The sequence below is a fragment of the Saccostrea echinata genome, unplaced genomic scaffold, assembly GCF_033153115.1.
Source record: "Saccostrea echinata isolate AGI-Se365-2 ecotype Australia unplaced genomic scaffold, CSIRO_AGI_Sech_v1 ptg000020l, whole genome shotgun sequence".
NCBI lineage: Eukaryota > Metazoa > Mollusca > Bivalvia > Ostreida > Ostreidae > Saccostrea > Saccostrea echinata.
Window position 1 is genome coordinate 3,826,161 of NW_026889769.1, and position 12,486 is coordinate 3,838,646.

At 35.6% G+C, this 12,486-nt stretch overlaps 1 protein-coding gene across 1 annotated transcript in view; it reads left to right on the forward strand.

Annotated features, from left to right (window-relative positions):
- The first annotated feature begins 5,140 nt into the window (after positions 1 to 5,140).
- LOC133190091 (myosin-2 essential light chain-like) overlaps positions 5,141 to 12,486 on the forward strand; it is a 267,620-nt gene continuing 260,274 nt past the window's right edge. The window contains exon 1 of the mRNA XM_061325561.1: positions 5,141 to 5,152. The gene's annotated coding sequence lies outside the window, so the exon portion shown is untranslated. The remainder of the gene's footprint in view (positions 5,153 to 12,486) is intronic.

Consider the following 12,486-nt stretch of genomic DNA (forward strand, 5'->3'; position numbering starts at 1 on the left):
TACAATATCTTCACAAGTTTGTCAGTTTGATCCAAGAAGTACGATGGCCGACAGCGGCCGCCACTTTTGATTCTGAATATTGTCATTTTGTACAGCTTTTTTGTCAATTTTCGTTGACAAATTACACCTAAACTGGTAATGCTATATGTCCATATACAGTTTTTACACTGACAATTTACACTGGAGAAAATCATTAAAATTCTTTCCTGTGATATGAAATGAAGATACATAAAACAGGTTACTTGAAGATGATAAGCTTTAGGTTCTAGCAGAACAGCAAGGTCGGGGTGATTACAGATTAGTATTGTCTTCTAGATATACTTTCTCGACAGAATTTGTAGTAATTAATTCATAAAATTCCATGTTGGTGTACCTGCTGGTCACATCATAGGTAACCAGGATGAAATTTTCCAGGTCTATCAGAAATTTGATTTGTTCATAATCGGACGTGTCTTTGATGTATGAATTTTGTTTTTTAAACAATGCGCACGAGGAAATGATCACGTTAGTTACATGTACCTATATTTTCATTCCCGTGCCACATTGAAAAATAATTGGCCGACCAGGTGGAAGTCTTGAGAGGTTGCGTTAGCTTTAAAAGTGTTTCAAGCATTTAGTTATTAATTTTATGTATTTAGAGAGCAAATACAGACTCCCACATTTAAGGTTGTCATTTTATTCTTGCTTAAAAACGGGTATATTTCCGTATCTTAAGTTTTGTTTTTGATACATTCCATAAACTTTTGATTGGATGCTCACATGTAGAGCTACTAAATCCTGTTTTTCTACCTCTACATAATAGGTAGAATCGAGTTGTCTTATACAATCTGAGGATCGAGATATATCCATTATATTCATGTATATCCATTACAACAAACGTATTACTTTTATTCGCCTTTTTAATTACAATCCCAAGAATATCTTTTTAATAATACAACAAGGTGACAGAATGACGATTTACGTCTAATCTAGGATTAACTGGGTTACGCTATCGGCAATCAGATTTTGGAACGCAGTTCGCAGTTCGCAATTCAAAAGTGAACTGCATTCCAGAACGCAGTTCGCAATTCAAAATTTAAACATAAGTCATGGGGTCTGAAATTTTGAGGGTAGGCTACTAGTGGTCAGTTACCACTTCTATGAAAAAATGGTGATGGTACCATCTCTAGTTTCCGAGATATAGAACTCCAGTTTTTAGGCCTACTATATAATACTATATGAATAAACATCGGGCTCGGGGACATCGAAGTCCCCTGTCCCGGGGTCTGAAATTTTTAGGGTAGGCTACTAGTGGTCAGTTACCACTTCTATGAAAAAATGGTGATGGTACCGTCTCTAGTTTCCGAGATATAGAACTCCAGTTTTTAGGCCTACTATATAATACTATATGAATAAACATCGGGCTCGGGGACATCGAAGTCCCCTGTCCCGAGGTCTGAAATTTTGAGGGTAGGCTACTAGTGGTCAGTTACCACTTCTGTGAAAAAATGGTGATGGTACCATCTCTAGTTTCCGAGATATAGAACTCCAGTTTTTAGGCCTACTATATAATACTATATGAATAAACATCGGGCTCGGGGACATCGAAGTTCCCTGTCCCGAGGTCTGAAATTTTGAGGGTAGGCTACTAGTGGTCAGTTACCACTTCTATGAAAAAATTGTGATGGTACCATCTCTAGTTTCCGAGATATAGAACTCCAGTTTTTAGGCCTACTATATAATACTAAGTGAATAAACATCGGGCTCGGGGAAATCGAAATCCCCTGTCCTGGGGTCTGAAATTTTTGGAGTGGGGTACTTGGGGTCAATTTCCACTTCTGTGAAAATACGGTGATGGTACCATCCCTAGTTTTCGAGATCCACTCCTCCACTTTTTATGGCAACTTTATAAAAATAAGTGAATAAACATCGCGTTCGGGGACATCGAAGTCCCCTGCCCCGGGGTCTGAAATTTTAAGTACTCGTTTTAAACTGAAAGATATATTGGATTTATCAAATCTTTTCAAGAATTATTGGTCCATTGCAGGTTGAGCACAATATTTAACCATTAATCTTGAGACATATCCAAGTTGTGTTGATTCCCTTTTTTAATCTTGTAATGGAGATGGCTAAAATTGAGATCAAATCTTATTACAAGTAAAAGAGAAAAAAACCCCTCTTTTCCAGAACTTCAGTACCAATATAGTCACGTTGATATCAAAGCATGCGCGCGTATGCTGTGTTGATTCAGATACCACTTCGAGTAAGGTCTATAATAATTACTGAATCACAGTTTTTCTTTAAAAAAAAAAAAGAAAAGAGAAATTTCTTTTAAATAAAAGCGGGGCTAAAGTTTCTCAGGTTTGCATTTTGGCCCAGGTCCACCTGTGTTATTCATTAGGAATTTTATGAAGCCAATTGACTTCCGACTTAGAACTTGTACAGTAGGGATAAATTTAAGTGCTGGATACTATGAAACATATTCGAGACGCATTGAGTATTATTGTCAAAAAACCTTTATGAAAAACATGGTGATGCCGTCGTGTTTTACGATTTAAGATCCGACCTCGAATCTTGATCCTTTCGATAGGTCCCGCATTTTTTAAACATCATGCTCAGAAATATTGAAAAACCCGTAACATAGAGGATTGAAATTTTTAGTGGGGATCTAGTCGTCAAATTAAACTAACCACTTCCCGAAATATTTCTGGAACAGAGGCTCAAGGGTCCTAGGTCACCTGAGTATAATGTCACATATAAAGGATCAGAAGATTGAACATAAAGTAAAACAAAGACGCCGATAAATAAAGCTATGTTGCCCCAAATCAAGAGAAATATGAACATAGTGAACAGGGATCAGCAACAAAATTAATTTATTGTTCAAGAGCAAATATAAAACTGATTTATTTACTTGCCTGTACTTGCCCAGTTTGTCACTATTCTCATGCAGACTAAACAACACAATAGTTCTTGAGCACTGTTAGTAAACCTATCTCATTCTCTCTCACATTGGCCTCTGTTTTATTCAGCTATTATTTGAATGTCTACCTGACATTATTTAAGAAAATACTTCTTGTCAAAATTGTAAAATTCTGTTATTCTGTTGACCCTTCAATTACATTTACAGTGTTTAACTATCATAGGTGAATAACAAAGTGGAATAACTTCTGTCAGTAGAATACAAAATGATAAATTGACCAAATGTGCAGAATTTCAAAAACCTTGTAAAAATAATCTTATTTATTTCAGTTTTATATATATTCTTTTTCCCTCCTAAATGTCCAGGCGCAGAGATGAATGGTTTCAAAGAAATAATGCATTTTCACCACAGATTCAACATAGCTCCATCCTAACACCAGAGCCTTTAACCCAGAGGCCATAAAATTTATAATTTTGGAAGAGACGCCCTTGCTTATCATAGCCATGCATTTAGTTTGTTTACTAAATACCCATGGGCAGAGGGGAAGATTTTCAAAGAAATACTGCATTTTTAGTATACAGTCAACAGAGCCAAACCCCTGACCCACGTGGCGAAGTGGTTAGAGCGTTCGCTATAAAGTTGCAGAGTAAGGAGTTGATCCTTACGTCGCGGGTTCGAATCCCACTGTGAGACGTGGAGACCGGTCCTTCGGATGAGACCGTATAAACCGAGGTCCCGTGTCGCAGTAGGTGCTGGCCGAAAAAAGATCCCTCACTGCTTAATGGCCCTGAGTGCCGAGTATATGTCAAAATTTGCAGCTCTCCACCGTCAAGTGGTGGCGTCTCCATATGAATGAAAAATTCTCGAGATGGACGTTAAACAATAAACAAACAAACACACCCCTGACCCAGGGGTTATTAATTTCAATTTTTTGAAGAGGCATCCTTGAGAATCCTTATCCTGCAGTTCGTTTGTCTGCTAACTTTCCAGGGACAGGGAAGAAGATTTTCAAAGAAATATTGCATTATCACTATATTTCATTTTCATAGTATACATGTATTCCACAGACATGCCCCGACATTAACACTCTAATCCTGGGTGACAATTTTCACAATTTTGAAAGTAGCATCCTTGCTCATCATAACCATGTATTTAGTTCATCTGCTAAGTACTCAGTAGCAGAGAAGATTTTCAAAGAATTCATGCACTTTCACTCTATTATCAACAGTCCCCCCTTTCCACAGAACCCCTTAGTGGGGCTATATATTCCACAATTTTGGAAAAGGCAAATTACATCAAGTGTAACGATAGGACCTATTGTTAATTGGGAATGGACCAGCTCTAACACTTTATTCTGTTCACGAAACTGGAAAATGTAGAGCCGATCCAGCATCTGAAGCAATTCTGTAGTGTGTATCCCTAGATACACCACCCCTAAAAGTTTGGTCTAAGTAGAGCTTATACAGGTAGTTACTTGGGAATGAACCTGCTTCAATAAATTATGTCAGATCTAGCATCCGAAGCAAATCTGGTAGTCCACATCCCTAGATGCACCATCCATGCAAGTTTGGTCAAAGTAGGGCTTATAGTTACTTTGGAATGAACCTGCTTCAATAAATTCAGGCCAAATCCAGCATCTAAAGCAAGTCTGGTAGTGTGACCAATGCAAGGTTAGTCCAGGAAGGGCATAGACCTGTTTACTCATCTGAATATGCAGGTCAATTTATCCAGCACCCGTTGCAGGTCGTTAGTGTGCATACCTAGATGCATCATCCATGTAACTTTGGTCTTAATAGGACTTACAGCTACTTGGGAATGAATATGATGCCAAAAATGTTACCTGTTAAACTTAGGTCAGATCTAGCATCTGAAACCAGTCTAGCAGTATGTATCCCTAGATGCATCATCTTTGCAAGTTTAAACAAAGAAGTTCTTATAGTGATGGACTAACTCCAAAAACTTAAACCTGGTCACTTATCTGGAAAATGTAGGTCAGATCCAGCACCCAAAGCATGTCTGGAATTATGCGTCCCTAGATGCACCATCCTAGCTGCAGAACTGTAGATCTCCGAAAAAATATTGACAGACCGGAGAGCTCAGTGCTTTCCATAGAAAAAAACTGTATATTCATTGCTCATAAAAAGTTGAGGTGGGTTCTGGATTAATTTCTCCAAATTTTTACATCAACTGCACAAAAGCTCGAATTAAAAAAAAAAGAATGTTTTGTTGTGGAAATACATGTAGTAAAAGAATACGTAAGGAACACACAATTAGTAATATTTTGAGAAGACAGAAAAACACGGAAAAACATGAAAAATGAATCGTACAACACCGTCTTTTATAATAATATAATAATAAATATACACTTTTTTCCAAAGGGTGGGACTGTAGCTCTCTCGTCGTCCATCCCGATTTTTTTTCAGACCAACGAGCTACAGAACTACAGCTAGCACCATCCATGCAAGGTTTCTTCTACGTTGGACTTATAGTTACTCTGGAATGGACCTGTTCCAAAAACTTTAACCTGGTCACTCATATGGAAAATGTAGGTCATATCCAGCATCCGAAGTATTTCTGGTAGTGTGCATTCTTAGATGCATCATCCATCCAAGTTTTTCTCAAGGTTACATGGAATGAACCTAAAACTTTAACGGGGACGCCAATGCAAAAGGCGACACAGGGAGTATAGCGTAAGCTCCTCCTCACTTTGTCAAGGTGAGCTAAAGAATAAAAATGCCGTCACCATTAACATCATGTAAATTCTGAAGATCAGGACGATAATATGCGCTATAAGGGTCTACACATTTGTCATTGTCGTTGGTGACAATTTGTGCAGGTTTATTTTTCTCTCAGGTGACAAAATGTGCCGATGGAGGACAATACATGTATGTGACTGAAGTACAATTCTGTTCAGAATATCGCCGGCGACAATATATATGCACGAGCGACAATGTGTGCCGCCACACATGTTATTACTGGTGATGTGAATATCGTTAACAATAAGACTTCAAAGGATCCTTAATGTAGGGAATCTTTCAATTGGCGATAATATTTCATAATTGTTGTAAATTTTGTTGAGGAATATGTCAAAGGATGGATCAAACATTAAGGGTATCATTGTGCTTCATTATTAGCAGACCTGTTTATTTGTTTTAAAACAGAATATATCCCAAAAAACTACAGTATGAAAACAAGACGTCTCTTGCTTATTTAGATAAATTGACGATGTTTTATCTAATTTCCTACTGAACCCGAAAAAAAAACACCACAGAGTCCGGCACATCTGTTTCATATTTTGATGTTTTACTAGAAAAGGTCATAGATTTTAAAGAAACAACTGAGGTTTGTGATAAACGTGATTACTTCAACTTTTATTTGGTCAAATTCCCTTCTTTATGTAGCAATTTGCCATTATCACCTGCATGGTTTTTTTCTCCCTGTTAATTCGATACGCAAGAGCATGTTCAATACAATCAATTTCTGAACAAGTCAGACTACGGACAAATAAGTTGATGTAACAAAGATATCAACAATCTCGTTTAAAGTCAACATTTAGTAGAGTTTATGGTCGATATAATGATTTCGTTTGCAAATACAACCTGTCATGAAATCGAAAAATGACATATTTAATACAAATGTTAGGCTATTATTCTCATACTGAATTGTTACTCCTTTTACCCTTTCAAGACAAAGGGCTCACATCGGGTGTATCTGGTCTACAAGGGATGCCTAATCCTCTATGACAGTTTTCAGAGAACCGTGTTTGCTCTGCTCGCAATTTGTAATGTTTAATAAGGAGAGATTCTTGTCTGTTTTCGGACTAAATGAAATATTCAAAGTATATTTGCTTAAATGTCTTTTATATAAATTTAGATGTTAGAGATTTAAAATATCATATTTTTCTTTCCTTCTCAAAATTGTACAACTCTATATAGAAATGGTAAACTGAGTTTGAAATCTAGCAGAGACTATATTTTTAACGGAACGGCAACGGATGAAATATCTCCTTTTCTGCTTAAAGGCATATTTACAGGTGTATTCTGATTAATATATAGTGTCCCTAGTTAATTATAACTGAAAGAGACTGAAGATGAAGGTTGGAATGGGGGGTAATTTATTTCTATGAAAAAGCATTAGTGTCTTGAATGTCTTTTTTGTCGAAAGAAATAGCTCATGGTTTTCTCGACTTAACGGAATAGGCCGAATGTTTTGATTGGTAATCTTTATAACACATGCAAAGCAGCAAGTCAACTACCAAAATGTTGTCGTGATTTGCAATAAAAGAGTTGGCTTTCAAACGCATTAAAATGCGATTTATAGCTAGAATATTTCAATTTTAAGTTTATATTGTATATGACTTCAGCCTTGGTTTTCAAACAAATAGGCATGCTCTTCTGGTTTACTTGCCGCATTTGCATTGAACAGAGTAGTTATATGGTAGTAAATACTAGTGTATTAACACTATCGGTAAATAAGACACCAAAAGGTTGAACTTTTTACTCAGAAATGAATAGGCCTGTATCACTGGTCACCTTTGTAGCAAGTTCAAGACTGAGGGTCCAAGTGCTACAACATTATATAGAAACTTATTGTAACAATGACCTTCATCTTTGACCTTTTCACCATTAAATATATAAGCATATACCTCTGGTCATTTACCACCACTGTAGCAAGATTGTAACTGAATGGTCAAAGCTACCTAGAATATTGTGTCAATGACAGTGTTAAGTTCGCATTAATATTTTTGAATTGTCTCAGGCTAACAGTGTGGTGTGTGGTGCTCTCATTCTGTGATATCTTCACAATTTTCCCGGTGCACCTTAATTTCATATCAGCATCTGGTATAACATCATTTTTTAGCTCTGATGGTAGTTTCACAAAAGAATCGTAATTTATGAACTTATCACTATCATGACTCTTTCATGAAAGATACTTAGAATACCCGCAACTTATAAATAACGTTTTACTGGAAGTTAAAAAAATGGCAGAAGACACAATGTACGAAATAAAGAACTTTTTTGCTAAAAAGAGGAAGACTGTTTGAAGAGATCTAGACGGATAAACAGGAAGAAAAACTCACAAGAATGTGAACACAACGGTGTCCAGAAAAGTATTAACCACAGCAAACTACATTCATTGCTATAGTGTCCCTATCCGTCTGTCTGTTCCTATGTTACATTGAATGAACAACAGTAAAATATATCTGAGCATATGCTTATCCCCATTATATGTACAATTTACATATACATGTACTGCTCAAAATTGCATGTGTGAGTTCTTGGGGATAATTAGTATATTCCTTTCTGTATAGTTCCCATATCCAAAGCCAATAACATCAAATATTTCCTATTGACTACCAAATTAAGTACTTATGTCATTAGCGCTTTTTATTGAATATGATACTAAGTATATACATATGTATTATTAGCAGATTATAATTATTTTGATAGAGTTTTATTATTTAATTATTTTGCCGCTGCATGTGATGGATATTTTTTATTCTGCGAAGATTGAACTCCTAATGTAAGAATCCTGGCCATGAACCTACTCATTAATCAATAAGTCATGCACGTCATTACAATATTTTTGACTTGCGAATTACCACAAATAAATACTTTATCCAAAAAAAACCAGAGTGGTATTTCCAAAAATTATGTTTTTAAAGCAAAGGTCTAGTGGGTCTTTGTTCTTTGTTATTGATTACCGAAAAAGTTTTCTTCGGAATCCGGATAGCACTACGTAACTGACTATCGCACCATTGAGCATCGATTAAAGGGTCGATGGCGCGATAATGCAATGACGATGAAGCGACGGTGATATGACAATGACGTGACCGTGCGATAGCGCAATAAGGATGATGTGATTCGATGCTGCGATGACGATGGTGCAATAGCAGGATGGAGCGATATGAACATCGCTTCATCGTACCATCGCCATTGCACCAGCGTGCCATCGCTATCGCACCATTGCGTCATCGTGCTATCGTTTCATCGTGCCATCGGATCATCGTCATCGCAATATAGCGTCATTGCAATATCGACCCAAACCTCCATGGTGCGATGATGTGATAGTGAACTACCTGGTCCTATCCGGATTCCATAATTTTCACTTACCTACCACTTATACCGAGAACATCTTTTTCGAATTAAATGGAGCTAATCACCTAGCCCTCCTATTTAATATTGTTACAGTATACATAGATGGTCAGTTTTGGATTTGCCCTCTATGTTTTTGTTTTTTTTGAATACATGTATTTGATTGTAAATGAATAATTTCAATACTTAAGAAATTGTAGGATACTGTATGAATTTAATAACAAGTATACAGTTACATATGTATTTAGTGGTATTTAAAAAAAACAATTTTCTGTAAGCACTTATTATTTTGGCTCGCATCATCACCGATTATCTTGAAATTTCATACTTAAGTAGGTCTTCATCATACAACGTTCATCCAATGAATCTTTGATTGCTACATGTATTTACTTCTGTTTTGAAAAAAAAATGAAAAAGGTGAATATAACGGACAGTTGTCGATCTAATAAAAAAAATATGGAGATAACGAACAGTATTCAAGCTCAAAAGTCCATGTTAACAATACAAATCAGGAGCAGAGTAAACACGGACCTCTAAAACATCAGAGGTGGGATCAGGTGCCATGGAGGTGTGAGCATCTCCTGCCATCAGTCATACCCGCCTTGTGCTCCTTGTCATGATTGGTAAATAACGGAAAAGTCCGTAGACAATTCAGTTTGTAAATAATGGCCTAACAATTTGTATAATCTATACAAATTTGTGAACAGGGCATAAAACAGGGACCCCTGAAAATTCCAGAAGTGGGATCAGGTGCATAGTAATGCAAACGACCAAATATAGAAAGGACAGCAGTTGATCGAACCAATATTGTTACAGATAATAGAAAGAAACTATGGTGAATTTAGCTGACAAAAGTGAAGTCCTCAAAATGAATTATGATTTTTTTTACTCTCATGCTACTATTTGAGAGAGTAAGCAGACAAGAAGACATAAAACATTCAAAGCACCTGAAGAGCAATTAAAACATGACTAATTTGCTTACATGATTGTATTCTTGTTTCCATGGCAACACGGCTTAACGCCATGATTAATGCAATGAAAAGTAAAAAAAAAATCTCTCCAATTCTTCAGAACAGAAACATTAACATAATCTATGTATGATATGAATATATTAAGTTGTGTGGTATATAAAGTAAAAAGAAAGTTTGAATTTTAAAACGATGACATTACCATGGAGATAATATTTCAGAAAAATCAAGCAGTTTTGCTATTGGAAACTACAAAAATGTATCATTTCATCTCTGATTATTGTTGAAAATGTACATAAACTATTGGCAATTATCAAAATCAAATATTGAAATTGAATGTCATAAAAATTAAAATTTGATTCACGTGTTTACTAAGCAATAAGATGAGTAAGCAGTATAATAAGTAAAAATAAAGATAGAATTTCAATATTTGTTTTGGCATTTTGTATTCTTTCTTGTATTTTTAGTGAATTCTGTTACTAACTTGGAAATGACAGGTAGTTATACCCACAGTTTCTAAAGAAGGTCAGGGTATAATGATTTTGTTGTTATTTTCCTTGTCCGTCCTATAATATTCTTCAGATTTCTCTTAAATTTTAAGCAGATATAATTGAGGTGTTCTGTAGGTGTGCAATGAGGTTTTGATGATTTTCATTAATTTTACCTATGGCTAATAAGGTTTTGAATTTTCAGTTTCACAGAGGAGGCCATTGGGGGGGGGGGGTATTTTTCTACAAAAAACCATGTTTTCAAAACTCCTCCAACACTACGTTAAAAATCATATTCCCAAAACTCTAACACTTAATGTATACTGAAAGGAAAAAAGAAACTCATGATAACTTTATGTGCGAAATATTTTTGACTGTCTGTCCGAAAATTATGAAAACTGGGCAAAGGCGTATCTTAGCTATTGTGCACTTAAATACTCAACCATGAAATGTATGACGACACGTGGTAAAAAGCCAAAAACACGTGCATATTGATGATGACATTTTATAGTTCTAGCTGATGCACTAGAGGTATGGACATCATTTTTGGTTGCATATTTGCAGTCAGGATGAATTTCTTACAATCATGGAACAAATGTACGGCTGACGTAAGTTACTTTGGATCTAGTAAATGAATTGTCTAAGTGAAAGAAAAAAAATATGTACCCTTTATAAATTAATAATAATTTTCAATGAATCATGATTTCATCTGTTGATGCCAGACGCAATACAAGACAACATATTCTTTACTTTTTTATGGTTCCATTTTCATGGCAACGATGTCATTGTAATAATTTTTTAAAAAGTCTTACAGTACATCTACATATTACTGTAAATTTTCAAAAGATTTGAAAAAAAAAACAATAAAAATTTATTACGTATATTTAATTTGTGACTGTTTACCTATTTCTTTACATGGGAACACTAAAAAAGTACAAATCCTTTCAAAGAATGGTTCTATTACTGTCTTATATTTGTTCAACAAAGAGAAATTTTCAAGGATTATTCCTCATTGTTCTATGGTCCAAATTGTGTGGAGACAGGTGAAATACTAGTAATACAATTTTAAACGGAACAATAAGAATATCTCCCCCATTCACTTGATTCTTTTGGGACATCCAGAAGTAACTGTCACCAATAAGCCATATCTAGAACATTCGAGTTTAGAGGAAGTGAAAGATCTGAATATATACGTACATGAGTAAGAATGTTTTGGAGATCTGTTTGATTCTGTCCACTGTTGCATCTGGAATAGATCGTGAGAGAAGTGAACAAAACAAAATATTTAAATGAACTTTTGAGAAATTAAATATTCAGAGGTAAGATTGTCAATGAGTAATTAGGGTGGGCTTGTGAGACTATCAGCTGGAGTGGAGGTCTTTCTTTAATTCCATATTTATTAACAATTAATGTGGAAAATGCTAAATGTTGTGTGAAAATATGGGATTTTTGAATGAAAATTATTGCCGTTACATAACTGGTATGATAACCTGCCTGTGCTGTAGAGTAATATTCCCCAGTTCTGAAATCTTATCTAGAGTAGGATTTCTGGAGAAAATTTATGCTCTACAGCAGACCCCCCACCCCACCCCCCTACTCTTTCTTCACTAGAGCCCAATTTTACTTAATAAACAAACAAGAGTGGGATTTCCATATTTATAATTGGTAATTAAGGTTCAAAATCCCGCTGTTCACTTATATAAAATGTTGCTTTAATGCTTTTGATTTTCAAAAAAGAAATGTATTTCAAAACTTAAATGCAAACAATTTCAGCAAAAAGATAGGTATCAACTGCTCCTTCAACAGGTTCTCTTCACTTTGAAGTGAAAGTTGCGGGTCTTTCGGATGAGAACATAACAACCGAGGCCCCGTGTCACGACAGGCGTTGGCACGATAAAATCCCTTATTGCTCAATGGCCCTGAGTGCTTCGTAGAGGTCTAAAAAGTCCTTCACTCGTAAATGATGACGTGAGTGAAAAATCTCGAACAGGACGTAAAACAATATACAATCAATCAATCAATCTTATCAGTGTATC